This window comes from Lutra lutra, chromosome 11, assembly GCF_902655055.1.
Source record: "Lutra lutra chromosome 11, mLutLut1.2, whole genome shotgun sequence".
NCBI lineage: Eukaryota > Metazoa > Chordata > Mammalia > Carnivora > Mustelidae > Lutra > Lutra lutra.
The window spans coordinates 80,786,896-80,801,513 of record NC_062288.1 but is presented as its reverse complement, the minus strand read 5'-3'; the positions used below and the strand labels follow the sequence as shown (position 1 = coordinate 80,801,513).

The 14,618-nt window shown below is 38.0% G+C and overlaps 1 protein-coding gene across 4 annotated transcripts in view; it reads left to right on the top strand.

Annotated features, from left to right (window-relative positions):
* The window catches only part of SLC13A1 (solute carrier family 13 member 1), a 126,574-nt gene extending 112,447 nt beyond the window's left edge, over positions 1–14,127 (top strand). For 3 of the 4 annotated variants that reach the window (XR_007121476.1, XR_007121475.1, XR_007121477.1), the window contains 2 exons: positions 5,714–5,779; positions 13,956–14,127. The gene's annotated coding sequence lies outside the window, so the exon portion shown is untranslated. The remainder of the gene's footprint in view (positions 1–5,713; positions 5,780–13,955) is intronic. The other variant, XM_047694886.1, reaches the window with a different exon arrangement.
* Positions 14,128–14,618: the final 491 nt, after the last annotated feature.

The following is a 14,618-nucleotide window of genomic DNA, read 5'->3' as shown; positions in this document are numbered from 1 at the left end:
AGACAGTGTGTGGGAATACAAATAGTACAGCCAGTCTGGAAAACAAATTGACAACTTCTTAACAAAAGATTGTACACCAAACTGCTGGATGACCCAGCAACTGCAATCCTGAACATTTATTTCAGAGAAATGAAAATGTATGTTCGTACAAAAATCTACATACAAATGACTAGTCAAAGTCAAAACTTGGAAACAACCTAGCTGTCCCTCAAAGTGTGAATGGTTAAGCAAACTGTGACACATCCATACCACAAAACATCACTCAGCATTAAAAAAGAACAAACTTGGGGTACCTGGGTGGCTGAGCTCAGGTCATGATCCCAGGGTCCTGGGATCCAGCCCTGCATCAGGCTTCCTGCTTTGCAAGGAGCCTGTTTCTCCCTCTCCCTCTCCCCACTGCTTGTGTTCCCTCTCTTGCTGTCTCTCTCTCTGTGTCAAATAAATAAATAAATAAATAAATCTTTAAAAAAAACAAAAACAAAAAAACTTTGCTTTGTGCTGAATTAGGTCCCTCTAAGGTCCAGTGAAATTCCTAAAATGTCTTTGGCCACAGAAGCTGGCAAGCTGTGCCTTGAGCCCCTCTGCAGTGTCCATGATGTTGCACTTACTGAAGTGGTAAGAGTTTTGTGGGAGTAGTTATAAATATTTATTACTGGCATCGTTCTGAGCCCTACTCAAACAGTAATTTGCGATGAACAATAAATATGGAGATGGAGGTTGGAATGGAAGGTGCTGCTGACAGATTGACTGTTAGAAGTGCAGACATCACTTCTCAGCTGCACCTGAACTTGGGCGAACTGAAGAGAGGAATGCAACACGGCACATTCAGGAGCAGTATGGAGCCTCATTTTCCTCCTCTTGTTTTTATTCTTCACAATCCGTCTGTTTTTCATTCTAACTGTCTGAGTAACTGATAGAGTACCTTTTTACAAAGCACTCAGAATGTCTGTGTGAATTGAAATATGCATCACACCATAATTTCACATTTTCAGAGATTTTTCACCTTGTTCCTTCTTAGGAGAGTCTGATTAAGTGCTCCTAAGAAGCAAAGCAACAATATCTGAACTATCAAAGCAATCATCAGTGCATCTTCTAACTCTTCTCCATGAAAAAAATGTCAGCTTGTGAATTAGACTTTCCAAAATTTTCTTACTGACATTTTCTAATCCCCTCTTTAAAAAATTCCCTTAGGAAAAAAATATGACAAATGCTGATTTAATGGTGCCCTCTGTCTCCCAAGTTTCGTTCTTAATGCCTATCAGCGTATATACAAACATTCTAGGAAGAGTTGGAAAATCAGCTCCACCCCCGCACCACTGCCACTCCCATTTAGAGGGAGATTCCCATTAGAATTAGTTGGGGGCTGATTCAGCCTGTTGTACAGAGCATTATTTTAAAGCAAGACCTTGTGAGGGGTTCTAGGAATTCTCTGTGAAAATGTATCATTGTCATAAATATTTCTGTCACTCATAGGGGAAAAAAATCAGTTTTTTTTCTGGAAGAGAACATTTAACCCACATTTTCATGTTTTGGATAAATGTGGGTGCTCAAAGATCTTTTTTTATATGAAAAGCTCATTGATAGGTTGATTTTAAAGAAGGTATGACCAAATTCTTTTGAATGAGTGAGTGGGATATGAAAGCCTGAGGTGGGAGGGTAAAAGAATAATATAAACGTGTTTATACAATATTATTGAAATATGATCGAGGGGTGTCTGGGTGGCTCAGTAGGTTAAGTATTCAACTCTTGATTTCGGCTCAAGTCATGATCTCAAGGAGTCTGCTTGAAGATTCTCTCCCTTCGCCCCTCCTCCTGCTCACTAACATTTTACTCTACTTGTTTCATTGCATGTCTGTCCATCTCTCCATCCCTCTGCCCAACTAGATTTTTGGTTAGTAAATAGATTTAATTCTGCTTTGTTGTTACAAATCAATTCAGATTTTTAAAATTTTGTTATGAATGACTTCTACCTTAGTTTTCAATATTAGTGAAATAAATTTTTCAATATGATCCTGTTATTTTGTCTACTATATTTGTAACTGTGTCCAACTCTCCAGTATTTTTTTTACAAATTGATCATGAACTATTTCACAAAACATCTCAATAAACTACAACAAATCAATCGTAGACAATGCTTCATGATGACAATGTAATATAATTAGTAAACAAAAAAAAGATAGTTTAAAATAACACCATATGTTTACAAGTTTTAAAAACATTTCTAGTAATTGGTAATACAATGTGAACCATATGTTGTTTTTGTTACATATGTTCTAGATATTACTTGCCAGTAACATCTCTATGTTGTCAGCATTTATTGCTACCAACTGATTTGTGATTATATTCAATTTGCATTTTCTTTTGTACTACATTTTTTCAGATCCTGTTTTATGTACTTTAATAAGAGTCTACAGTCTTATTTTTATAGGTCACTTGGTGATTTTATATTTCTGATGTTATCATCAGAACAAATACTTTTCCCTGAGCTACTTTTCCTGTGGAATTCCATATGATGTTTAACTGATTCACTATAATCAGTACATGCTTCCCTTCACCTGTTTCAAAATGGCTGAAAGATGTCATCTCATCTGTTCTTGAGAGGAGATGGCATGTGTCACTGATTTTTCTTACTTAGATTTTTGTTCCTATCCAGATTACTTAATCTTTTCCTGACTCAGAAAAGGGGTTGCTTGAATAACATTTGCTAGACACAACGAATGACAATTGTGCACTTGTTGTTCCTGGTCCTGGTATCTCCAGGTTTCCCCCCAGATATTTCTCCATGATGTTCAGCACCGGTCACATGAGAACTTCTGGACTAGACCACCGCACTTACACTGTCTTCACTCAGCTAGTCACAAGACACTTACTAGACTTGAAGCTGTCTTTGGGGCCCAGCATTAATAAAAAGAGTAGCTCACACATTTTACGGAGCAGGCACGGTTCTGGGGGATTTCCATGTGCTTACTCACATATTTTGGATGCAGAGATTTTATTCAGAGTAGTCATAAAAACATTTTTAACCTTCCTACGGTGAGATATATTTGACGTTTGCCTCACCGGTTTGTTAAAGGTGGAAAATTAATTTAATTCAGATTCAGCGGCAGCAGGATTAGTGAGAAACAAGTTTTCAGCATTTTCCTCTTGCCCTTACGGTTAAGATTAAGTTAAGATTGTCACAACAGATTAGATTAGCATAATTTCAGTTATTATTTGCATAGCCTATGGAAAAATATGCAAAGGCAGGCAAACATAATTTATTATTTGGGCTTTAATACACTTAAAATCACACCAGTGACTGTAGAAGATTACAAATGATCCTCACAGGATTTTTTTTTATTATTTTTTTTCCTTCTTCATTCATTGGGTGTTATTTACTAAAGCTACACTCACTGCTTTTGCATCTTTATCGGATGGTTTTTGTTTGTGCTCAAATAACAGAAAGTACATCTACAGTCCCCAGGCCCTCTATGGAGGGAGGATCTGACCCTGAGTTTTCCTGCGAGCTGAGCCACTTCCCAATGTTGCTGCCTGCCTGTGTGCGGTTCCTTTGTTAGCTGTGTGATGTATCTGTGGTTTGCAGGGCCAAAGAATTCGGAGTTTTCATTCCCTTTTGAGTCAAATTCTTAGTCTTCTCTATTCTAGGCAAAAACTCCTCCTTTCTAATCACTATGGAGGTGAGTGTCTGCCCTGAGCCCAGCTCTGCCCCACTTCCCATTCCTTAAAACACAGGGAAGAGGACAACGGCACTTCTGCCAAACTTACGGGGGAAGGAAGTAAAACAAACAAAGAAAACATGCAGCCCTTCCATGTGCATTGACATCTCTCATTCTGGGAGATTCTGATTTCTGTTACACATTCGCTCGATGGGGAGAACTAGTTTACTAGTTGGTCTTTGAATGTCTTTCCTTCTCCCTGCAGTATAGAACAGGGTTTCCCAACAACATAACTACGGCATCGTAGTCCAGGTAAGTCTTTTATGTGCAGAGCTGTCCTGTGTTTGCAGGATGTGTAGCAGCTTTTCTGGCCTCTACCCTCTAGATGCCAGGAGCAGACGTCCTCCATTTGTGACAACCGTCGTTACCTCTGGACTATGTCAAATATGCCCTGGGGGACAGAATTACTCCAGTTAAGGACCACTAATATATATTACATTTAACTGTAATTATAGATACCATTAATCTAATTTACAGAAGATAAATAATTACAGAAAACAAGGGTGGCTACTGTGACAAAATACCTTTTAAAATTTTACATTTAAAAAAGCAAGTAGAATATATTTTTTAAATTGATCAGATTGACAAAATGCTTAATAATTCAGTAGATGGGAATAATGTTAAAATGATGAAGAGTCTTGCATTAGAGCCCACCAAGACTTAACAGCTAGCTCTAGTCAGGCATTTAGATGATAGTGACCGAAATGCACTTCTCATGCTTTCCTTCAGCAATATTGGAATGATTGTGCAGAGGACTGGGGTTACAGAAATGAAAATGAAACAAAACAGTCCTTGTCTTCAAACATTGTTTGACAAATATCATTTTTCTCAAGATAGAATCTCAATAAATTCAAGGAATCTAGACAGTATGAACTTGAATGAAATTTAATTCTAAATTTTGTCATTTTCTCAGTATTTGCCAAACTACTTTTGCCCGTGTCAATAAAATAAAATTTTGCTAATTTTTATCAGCGAAAGAAAGATCGTTGTGAATTGTCAAAAACTATTTAATGAAACTTTTAAAAATTTTTCTATTGTTACTCAAATTACATCAACTAAAACATTGCCATAATCATTTTAGGGATCTGTTTTCATGATGAGGTAAATAAGACTTAAAATTGACTTCTCATCTATGGACTCTGAAAAACGATCTGAGAATTTTGAAGGGGTGGGGGGTGGGAGGTTGGGGGCACCAGGTGGTGGGTATTGTAGAGGGCACGGATTGCATGGAGCACTGGGTGTGGTGCAAAAATAATGAATATTGTTATGCTGAAAAAATAAAAAAATTTAAAAATTAAAAAAAAAAATTGACTTCTCATTTGTTTATCTTCATACTTCCTTCTTCAGTATATATATTTCCTTTAACAATATATATTCAAAATATGACATGATAGCATATTTCATTGGTTTATAATGAATGTAGAAAATACCTTTTTAAGAATAGTCCATGAAGCATTTGCCTTTCCTATACCAATATACACTGAGATCGTTGGCAATGATTCATTATTATAATTGGGTGATTGGGCATTAAGGAGGGCACATGATGTGATGAGCACTGGGTGTTATATGCAATTGACAAATTATTGAACACTACATCTAAATAAAGTTTTAACACAGTTTTTAAATAAGATCTATTTTTAGAATAATTTTAGATTTATAGAAAATCGCAAAGACAGTATAATATTTGTGTTGTGCACCCAGTGTCCCCTATCATTGACTCCTTAATTAGTATGGTATATTACAATTAATGAACCAATATAGATACATTATTATTAACTTAAGTACATTCTTTAATCGCATTTCCTAGTTTTACCTAATGTCCTGTTTCTGTTCCAGGATAAGACCACATTAAGTTGTCATATCTCCTTGGGCTCTGCTAACAATTTATCAGACTTTCTTTGTTTTAACGATCTTGACTGTGTTGAGAGGTACTGGTCAGGTAGTTTGTAGAATGTCACTTTATTGGGATTTGTCTAATGTTTTTTTCTCCTTATTAGACTGGGCTTCTAGGTTTTTTGATCTGCTTGGGTGCCTGCCCTGCTCTCCTCAGAAAGCTTCATTATGTGAGTAATACAACTTTTCATACGCTCTTGGTGCTTGTGTGGCTTATCAGCCTGACATAGGAACTAAATTTGAGGAGGAGGGAGACAGTCAATCCTGACCCCTTAGGGTGGCCACAACAGTTACATTGTTCATTAAAACAAATTAATATCTTTGAATTGAGGCCCTAAACTGTGTTCTAGTGAATGTTTACAGAGCAACTAAATATTCTGTTAAACTTCTCACCAGGATATCAATTATGAACCTGTGGTGATAGATTTTGTGTTGTATCTGTCTGAATTCCCCTGTGGATCAACATGATGGTCTGAGATCATAGTCATTCTCTGATATTTAAAAAAAAAATGCTCTCTAACAAATAGTATGGAGGACAAGGGGAGATGGAGAGGAGAAGGGAGTTGAGGGAAATTGGAAGGGGAGGTGAACCATGAGAGACTATGGACTCTGAAAAACGATCTGAGAATTTTGAAGGGGTGGGGGGTGGGAGGTTGGGGGCACCAGGTGGTGGGTATTGTAGAGGACACGGATTGCATGGAGCACTGGGTGTGGTGCAAAAATAATGAATACTGTTATGCTGAAAAAATTTAAAAAAAATTTAAAAAAATGCTCTAAATCTTTGCTTCTAATATTTTGGTATTTAATATAGCTTTGAATTTATTTTATGCTGCTATAAGAAAAAGGTATAATTTTATTTTTTCTATATAAATGATCAATTATTCCAGTACCATTTGTTGAATGCCCTTATCTTTCCCCACTGGTTTGAAAGACTCTGTCATATAAGAACATTTCCCGGGATGCCTGGTTGGCTCAGTCATTAAGTGTCTACCTTTGGCAGCTCAGGTCATGATCCCAGGGTCCTGGCTTCGAGCCCACATCAGGCTTTCTGCTCAGGGGGAAGCCCGCTTGTCCCTCTCCCACTCCCCCTGCTTGTGTTCCCTTTCTTGCTGTCTCTTTCTTTGTCAAATAAGTCTTAAAAAAAATTTCCTTATGTTCCTCATATGTTTGTACAATACCACAGACTTCAAGAAGGGGAGCCTTTAGCTTAGGGCCCATGCTTCAAAGGGTCTTCTTTTGTCCCCCTCCAGCCACATCCCTTCCTTTTTTTTTTTTTAAGATTTTGTTTATTTATTTGACAGATAGAGATCACAAGTAGGCTGAGAGACAGGCAGAGAGAGAGAGAGGAGGAAGCAGGCTCCCTGCTGAGCAGAGAGCCTGATGTGGAGCTCGATCCCAGGACCCTGGGATCATGATCTGAGCCAAAGGCAGAGGCTTTAACCCACTGAGCCACTCAGGTGCCCCCAGCCACATCCCTTCCTAAGGTAAGAGGAGACAGCAAGGAAAGAGACTGACCCACCCAGAGCCCATGTCACAGTTTTAAACCTAGCTAGTGGTAGAGACCCTGGATCCCAGAATTCCATGCCCAAACAACTCTGGGCCCACTTACATGGCCTGCACAATGTGCTTCTCCCAAGGGCAGACCATACCACAATAAGCCTGAGGGCTGGCCAAGTGATGCTGTGTTGGCGGATTTGCGGAAAGAGTTTGGATATACAGGCTGGGGTCCTGATGTCCATACATGGGTGTGCATGAGACCTTTGGGAATGGGAAGAGAATAGGGTTAGGCTGAGATTCAGGAGCTGGAGTCTGAGGCTTGCTCCTCCTATACCACCACATTCTGAGATGGAACTCCAGGAGTCCAAGAATTATAAATTCCAATTTTGCCTTCCAAGTATATATACATATAAATGTGTATATGTCAAATTAGAAAGATAAAATATATTTCACTTAATTGTTTACTCACTTAATTAAATGACATATGGGTTTCCATTTGCACGGTTGCACTAGATCCTACAAATGTTAAGGGACATCTTGTGTCTGTGTATGTTTCTAGATCCTTGATCATGTTCCATTGGGCTATTTGCCTATTCCTATTTCAATAGCACCCTGCCATAATTAATATAACAATTAATCAAAAGGGCACTTCCCCTGCCAATTTTGTTCAAAATTATCTTAGTCATTTTTGTCCTTTTTTCCTCCACTATAAATTTGGGGGATCAACATATCAAGTTTTAAAGTCTCCTTTAAGCTATCACTTTTAAAAAAAAAAAACTTGTATTCTCTTTTTAATTTAAAAGCTCCCTTTTAGCCTAATTTATGAATTTTCTCATATTTTAACTCCCTGCCATTGATTCTGTCTTAACCTCTAAACTGGTGGTTTGCCCTCCAGAGGACATTTGACAATGTCTGGAGACATTTTTGGTTGTCACAGCTGAAGCGAGGGGTACCACTAGCCTGCAGTGGGTAGAGACCAATACATGCTGCGAGATGTCCTACGATGCCCAGAACACCCCCGCAACAAACTGTCTGACCCAACATGCCAACAGTGCCAAGGCTGAGAACCCAGATGACGTAGGAACATGTAGAACACATTATGATGCATATGTACACGTAAGTGTACCTTAGAAGTGTGTGTACTTGTCTGCACACATATGAGTGTATTGTCATCGGTGCTTTGCTAACTACTTTCTCACCCACGGTCCTGCATCTGGGATTCGCCAAGCAATTTACCAACATTATCTTGTTAATCCTCATCCAATGCTCTAGAAATAGGTGACAACATGATTACACTTGTTTTATTAATTCAGAGACACAGATCAAGTGTCTTATCGGTATTCCTCACAAAAGAAAAACATATTTCATGAAGTCCCCTGTTTCAGCTATTATGTGATAGGTGATAGTTTCTTCCTTTCTTCTATTAATAAAAGTTGGATGACTTTTCTTCAGGCAACAATACACTTCCTACTTTTCAACATGCTATTTAAGTCTAAGTACCTAATTCTTAACATAGAAAGGAACCTAATCTTAATGCACATTTTAAAATTTTATCTAGGTGGGTAGAAATATTTTCATATTTGAAGAAAAAAATCTGAGGAAAACTTTTATAGAAGATTGAAATGGGTTAGTGATTAAGAATCTGAGAAGAGCTAATGCTATCAAGGAATTAACTGAACTAATGAGGAGAAGCCGTGCCATTAGGTTTTAGACTTCATTTGTAAGTTTAATGTTTAAAAGCAAACTGATCTTCAGTAATTCTGAAGGGATTATTACTAGACACACTGATTCTTATGGAATCATAAATCTGGATGTGGCTATAAAAGAATAGTTCAAGCTGAAGGCACAGATCATAAGGGCAAGCACATCCTTCTTGCTCCCATAGCTGGTGGAATTATATTTACGTATGTGTGATATTAATTTTATGTGTCAGCTTGGCTGGGCCATGGTGTCCAGATATGTGTTCAGACATTATTCAGGATAATTCTGTGGTAATTATTGTTTTGGATGAGATTAGCATTTAAAGTAGTAACTTAGAATAAAGCTGATTAGCCCCTTCAATGTGGATGGGTCTCATCAGGAGAATTCCTGAGAACCGTAGCCTGACCTCCTCTTAGTCAGAGGGAATTCTGCAGCAGATGGCCCGTGCACTTGAAGTACAGCGTTGGCTCTTTCTGGATCTCCAGTCTGCCAGCCCAACCTGCAGATTTGGGATTTGCCAGCCTCAATAATCATGAGTCAATTCCTTAAAATAGGTATCTCTCCATACATAGATACATACCCTATTGGTTCTGTTTCTCTAGAGAACTGTGAGCGATACAGTATATAATGAAATTATTTTAAAAAAATTATTTATCATGATCAATGATATGTAGAAAGATGGATTGAGAAACAGATACTTTAAACTAAAAAGAATTATACACAGTGTCAAGTAGCCAGTTGTGTTTTCTTTCAGTTAGACAATTGGTTTACATACTTTTCCATCTTTCTCTACTGTCAAATCCCATCAATGTGCTGTGAGTATTATAAATATACTGAGATAAATACTATGTATCCAGTTCTCCTGTCCTTGAACACATGGGAAAATAAATTTCCTAGGTGATCTTGCATTTAGGCAGGCCCGTGGGACTAGTCTTGGCTAAAGAAATGTGAATGGAAATCACCTGTGTCACTTCCAGGTTGAGGCAGGAGAAATTTTCCTGTGCACTTAACCAGAACCCTTCAGTGATTCTGGGGAGCAGAGCCGGCCTCTGCCTGGCTTTGATACAGAAATAAGCCTTTATTGTCTTTAACCACTGAAATTCATGACTGTTTTACCACGGCACAACCTGGCCTATCCAGACCAATATACAAGGCAATGCTTCCTTGCTGGCATACATAAATACTGGAAGAAAAGTTAACCGCAAGTATATCCTTAAGAAACATGGTCATATTCTCTAAAAGAATAATAAGGTGCACCTAGAATTAATACAATATAATCAAGAATTAATTAATAAAGTTGTAAAATTAACATTACCATGTTTTCTGATACTTGGACTAAATTCGAATGTATTTAAATCAGTTTATGTGTATATCAGTTTATGTCTCACAGTTTCTCTGACATTGTTCAAATCATCTCAATTCCCTCTTCCACCATTTCCTTACCACAATGTTATAAAAATTAGAAAGATGAATCGTTTTTTAACATTGTAAGCTTCTTGGAGAAATGCATTTAACAAATAACAGCACAAGTTTTATTTGAGGCCAACATTCCAGGGCACATACAAATCAAAGAATAATGATCACATAATTTTAGTCCCATTGATGTATCATAACAAGATATAAATTGACATTGTGTACCTAAGTTCTCTCTTCTACTTCCTCTCCTTTGAGAAGTGATGAAACATAGATACCACAATGTTTTTCTGGTTCCTGAGCTAGACTTCCCACCTACACGGAAGGAAGATTTGCTTCTCAGGAAAAAAAAGAAGAAAAATACTTAAAGCTCAAACTTATCTCAGCAGCAACAGGCACTGGGTCCTAGTCATTTGCCCTGCCAGAGTAAATGGCTTTTCAGATCTAAAAGTCTGAGGAGGGTACTTGATTGGCCTTACTTTCTGTGTGCAAGACCTGGACCTAAACGTTACTCTCTTGTGATGCTGAACTAATCATTTAATCAAACTTGTACTCAATTTTCTCAATTCAAAAATACGTTTATAAATATGTAGCTCATATTGGTATATCTGGTGCTTAGTAACTACTCAAAATTATTGATTGAATAAATACAAGAATGGATGGGTGGGTGGTAACTATGAAGTTCATAGATTGAGATAATGCTTGTGAATATATTTTCTAAATGATTAAGAGTTCTAACGATATATCTAACGATATAAGATATTATCAGTAAAAAAGTGTTTTAAAAACATTATCTCTAATATTTATTAGGTGTAAGTCTGCAGCCTGTTAGGTTAACAAAGTAGAATTCTTATGGATTCTGTAAGCACTTAGTGGATTCCTCAGAAACTGGGAGGTTCCCTTTGTAGCAACCTGGATGGGGGCTTCCAGGCTGGAAACATATGTTAACAACATGTTTGAACTTCACAGTGGACATGGAGTTTTATGCACCAGGAAGCTGAAGTCTGGCCTTTCTAAAAACAATGATTCAGAAGTAGTTGGAAAGGGACCACAGAGGGGATGCCTTTACACCTCAAACTTGTATACTCATCTCTCAGAGAAGATAGGCCCTTGGGGGTGGGGGGTGGATACCCATTGCAGTGATGCCCCTAAGAAAGAACTTCCTCCAAAACAATGAATAATGCATGTGAAAGACTTTTGACCTTGAAGCCGTGCAGAAATTAGGTTTATTCTGCTATATAGTTTAGGGTCTTGAAATCATAGGAACCTCCAAAAGGTGAAGCAACTGCTTCAGACCAGATCTTCAAAGAAAACCTCTGACTGATGTGAAGCTGCGATACTTCAAAATGGTTACAGACTCTGACATCTGAGTTCTTCAAAAGATCAACTTATGTCTGGTTCTGATTTGCTATTGATTTGGAGAAAACTATTTTCCTTGGGCATCAAAGTTTGTTTTTGTCATAAGCAAGAGCCTCTCCTATCTAGCTCCCCCGAGACCCAGCTCATTGCAGAATTCTCAAAGGATTTCATCACCAGTAGAGACTGACTTTAACTCAGGAGATTTACTTAGAACTTCAGAGTGTTAGGCAATTTGCTAGTTATCTGTGAAATCCATCTTTGACATATAAATAAAGCTATTAAATTTGCTATTACCGTTTCTAAGAGAGTAGGACAGCCTAATTAGGTAATGACTGGTGATGACAATTATACCACCTTTATTTTTTTTTATTATTATTATTCTAGACTTCACTCCTCTCCCTACGCCACTGCCATTATTATCGCCACCACAATCAAACTCCTTTTTCATTGGTTTAATCATATTCAGCTGGGGATGGTTTGTAAGACAAACAATCACAAAAAGTCTCAAGAAAAAGGAAGTTTAATTATATTTAACATTTCCCCAACTCTTTAATTTTTAAAGAATTTCTAAGAGCTCCATTTATAATGGACAGCCACCAGATATCTACAAATGGTTGTAATCTTCTCAAAGTCCAAAGGTGTTTTCCAAGAACAATACTCCTTAGGGTCACTACCTTAAGTCTGAAGCAATTAACATGAGAGCAGAAAGCTCCTCGAAAGCGCCCTCTGGTTTGTGGCTTTCTTTGCTATGGTCCCTGATATTTGTTTTCGGGGTTTCAGTAAGTCTAGACAGATTTCTTCTAAGTGTGCAAGAATGAGGGCGTACAACCATAGCTCACTCCTTTGCTCTCTTTCTTTCTCTCTTTCTCTCCAACAATCCATAGGATATAGGGGGTATAAACACTCTTCCCTACTCCAGCCAATAACATTCCTGAAAGGAAACAAAACAAAACAGAATGAATTATTAACACCAGAGATTGTCAAACTACTGGTGATAAAATAGCTACACAAATTATGAAATGTAATTTGTAATTTTGTTCTATTATTTTCATTAAGATTGAGTAGACAAAGCGGTAGAGACCTACCACTACACGCAAATCAATTCTTTTTTCATCCAGGCCTGCCCTCATCCTCCGCCAAAACCCTTCTGGTCACACTAACTATATCAAGCAGCTCGTTGGGACAGTAGAGGCTTTCATGCCCACGACAGATAATCACATTTGGGTGTCCAAGCAAAAATTCCACCAGTCAAAGTTAAATAAGTAAGGAAGATTTTATGCAAAGCAATTGCAACAGGAGAGCAAGGCCAGAATTGCGTTTGAATTCATGTTCGTTGAAATCAACGGCAGGAGAGTTTGTCAGCACTGGGGTGAGCTTGTGGAAGAGTACTGGAGGACCCTAGGAGGGAAGGTTGGTCAGTGTGTGAAGCCACAGAGTTACTCCTAAGCCTGCAAATGTTCTTCTCTGTGATTAGGCCCTCTGTGTTTGCTCCTGTGCATATGCACAGAACTACACAGTTAGCCTCCTCTTCTCCCACAGACACTGTGGCCCTGTCTCCTTGATGATTACATTTTAAAGAAATAACTCCCAGCTCCTGGAGAAAGACATTTCTGGGTTTAATACTGGCAAAAGGCTTCTAAAAGGTTTATATCTCAAAGGGGCAGAGAAAGAATTTACATGTTTTCTAAAGCAGATGCTCTGAGGAAAGGGACATCAGGAGCCTGGAATGAGGAGGAAGTCTGTCTGCAGTCAGGCAAGCTGAGAGGAATGTTAAGGCTGTCCTGGTCATGGGGTCATTTTGGTTACTGCTGAGCTAGAGTCTTTCCATAGTATGACATTCTACAGAATAAAATTTGGTGGAAAATGGGCTTATTTTAACTACATACAAGAAGGGCTAGCCACAGAGTAGCCTCACTGGGAGAAGTTTCTCCTCTAAGTCATATCTCCACATCAGTAATCATTGAAAACTACATGATGTCAGTATGTTTTTCTAGTATGCTCTTACTGACTATTGTGATCAAAATACAAAACTGGTTTTCAAATGCAACCAAGTCATCATATGGTTCAAGGGACCTGAAGAAAGGCAGTTACTTTCTGGGTACTTGCTTTATGCTCAGACATGAAGGAGAAGTCCCTAAAAACTTTTATTCTTTTTAATGATATACAATGATAGAACTGCCAATTTGCTCCCCATTTCCATACATCACAGAATGAGCTTTCTTACCAAAAACCAAGCACTTTGGTTTTCACTCCTACCTCAAACCCTCCCCAGTTCCCACCCCTGGTACTTTTTGGTTTTTTGTTTGTTTGTTTGGAAGTTGAGAAGCTTGCTTACGACGTTGCTCTTAGAATGTAATTTGAGTTATGTTTCTCTAGGCACCCAGAAGCCAGAACACATCACATAAATAAAATCAACTGCATTTTTGAACCAGGCTCTAAGCTTGTTCATGGAAACCGAGATGAATTGCTTCCGAATGGACATCAAAACTCATCCTTGCAATTGGAACACCTGTCCCAACAAATAAAAGAACTGGTGCTTCAAGAATAATTTTCTGTGTGTAAATTTCTCTGTATATTTCTCATCATACATATCGTCATATAAACAAAGTGTAAGCTAGAAAGGAACTCACTTTCCAATAGTTGCATCTTCATTTCCTAACATTCATCCACAGTCTCTGCTGGCTTTACTCACCCATACCTGTGTACATTGTTCCCACCATATGTTTTGCCTCTACCAGCAGCCATCAAAAATGATGCAGCCTCTGGGTGAGGATACTGCCCTAATCGCTACTTCTCTAAGGTGTTTACAGCCAACCACTCACAAATAGCTTTTTTCTAAGGGATGTGATTTCTTAGTATTCCCCAGTGTTTTCTTTTTTCTTTGTCTAGCTTTATTGAGAGAGAGGTGATGTATTGTATAAAAGGTGTACAACATGGTGATATGATATATGTATATATTGTCAAATGATTAACACAATAAAATTAGTTAACACCTCCATTACCTCACGTAGTTATCTCTGTGTGTATGGTGAGAACATT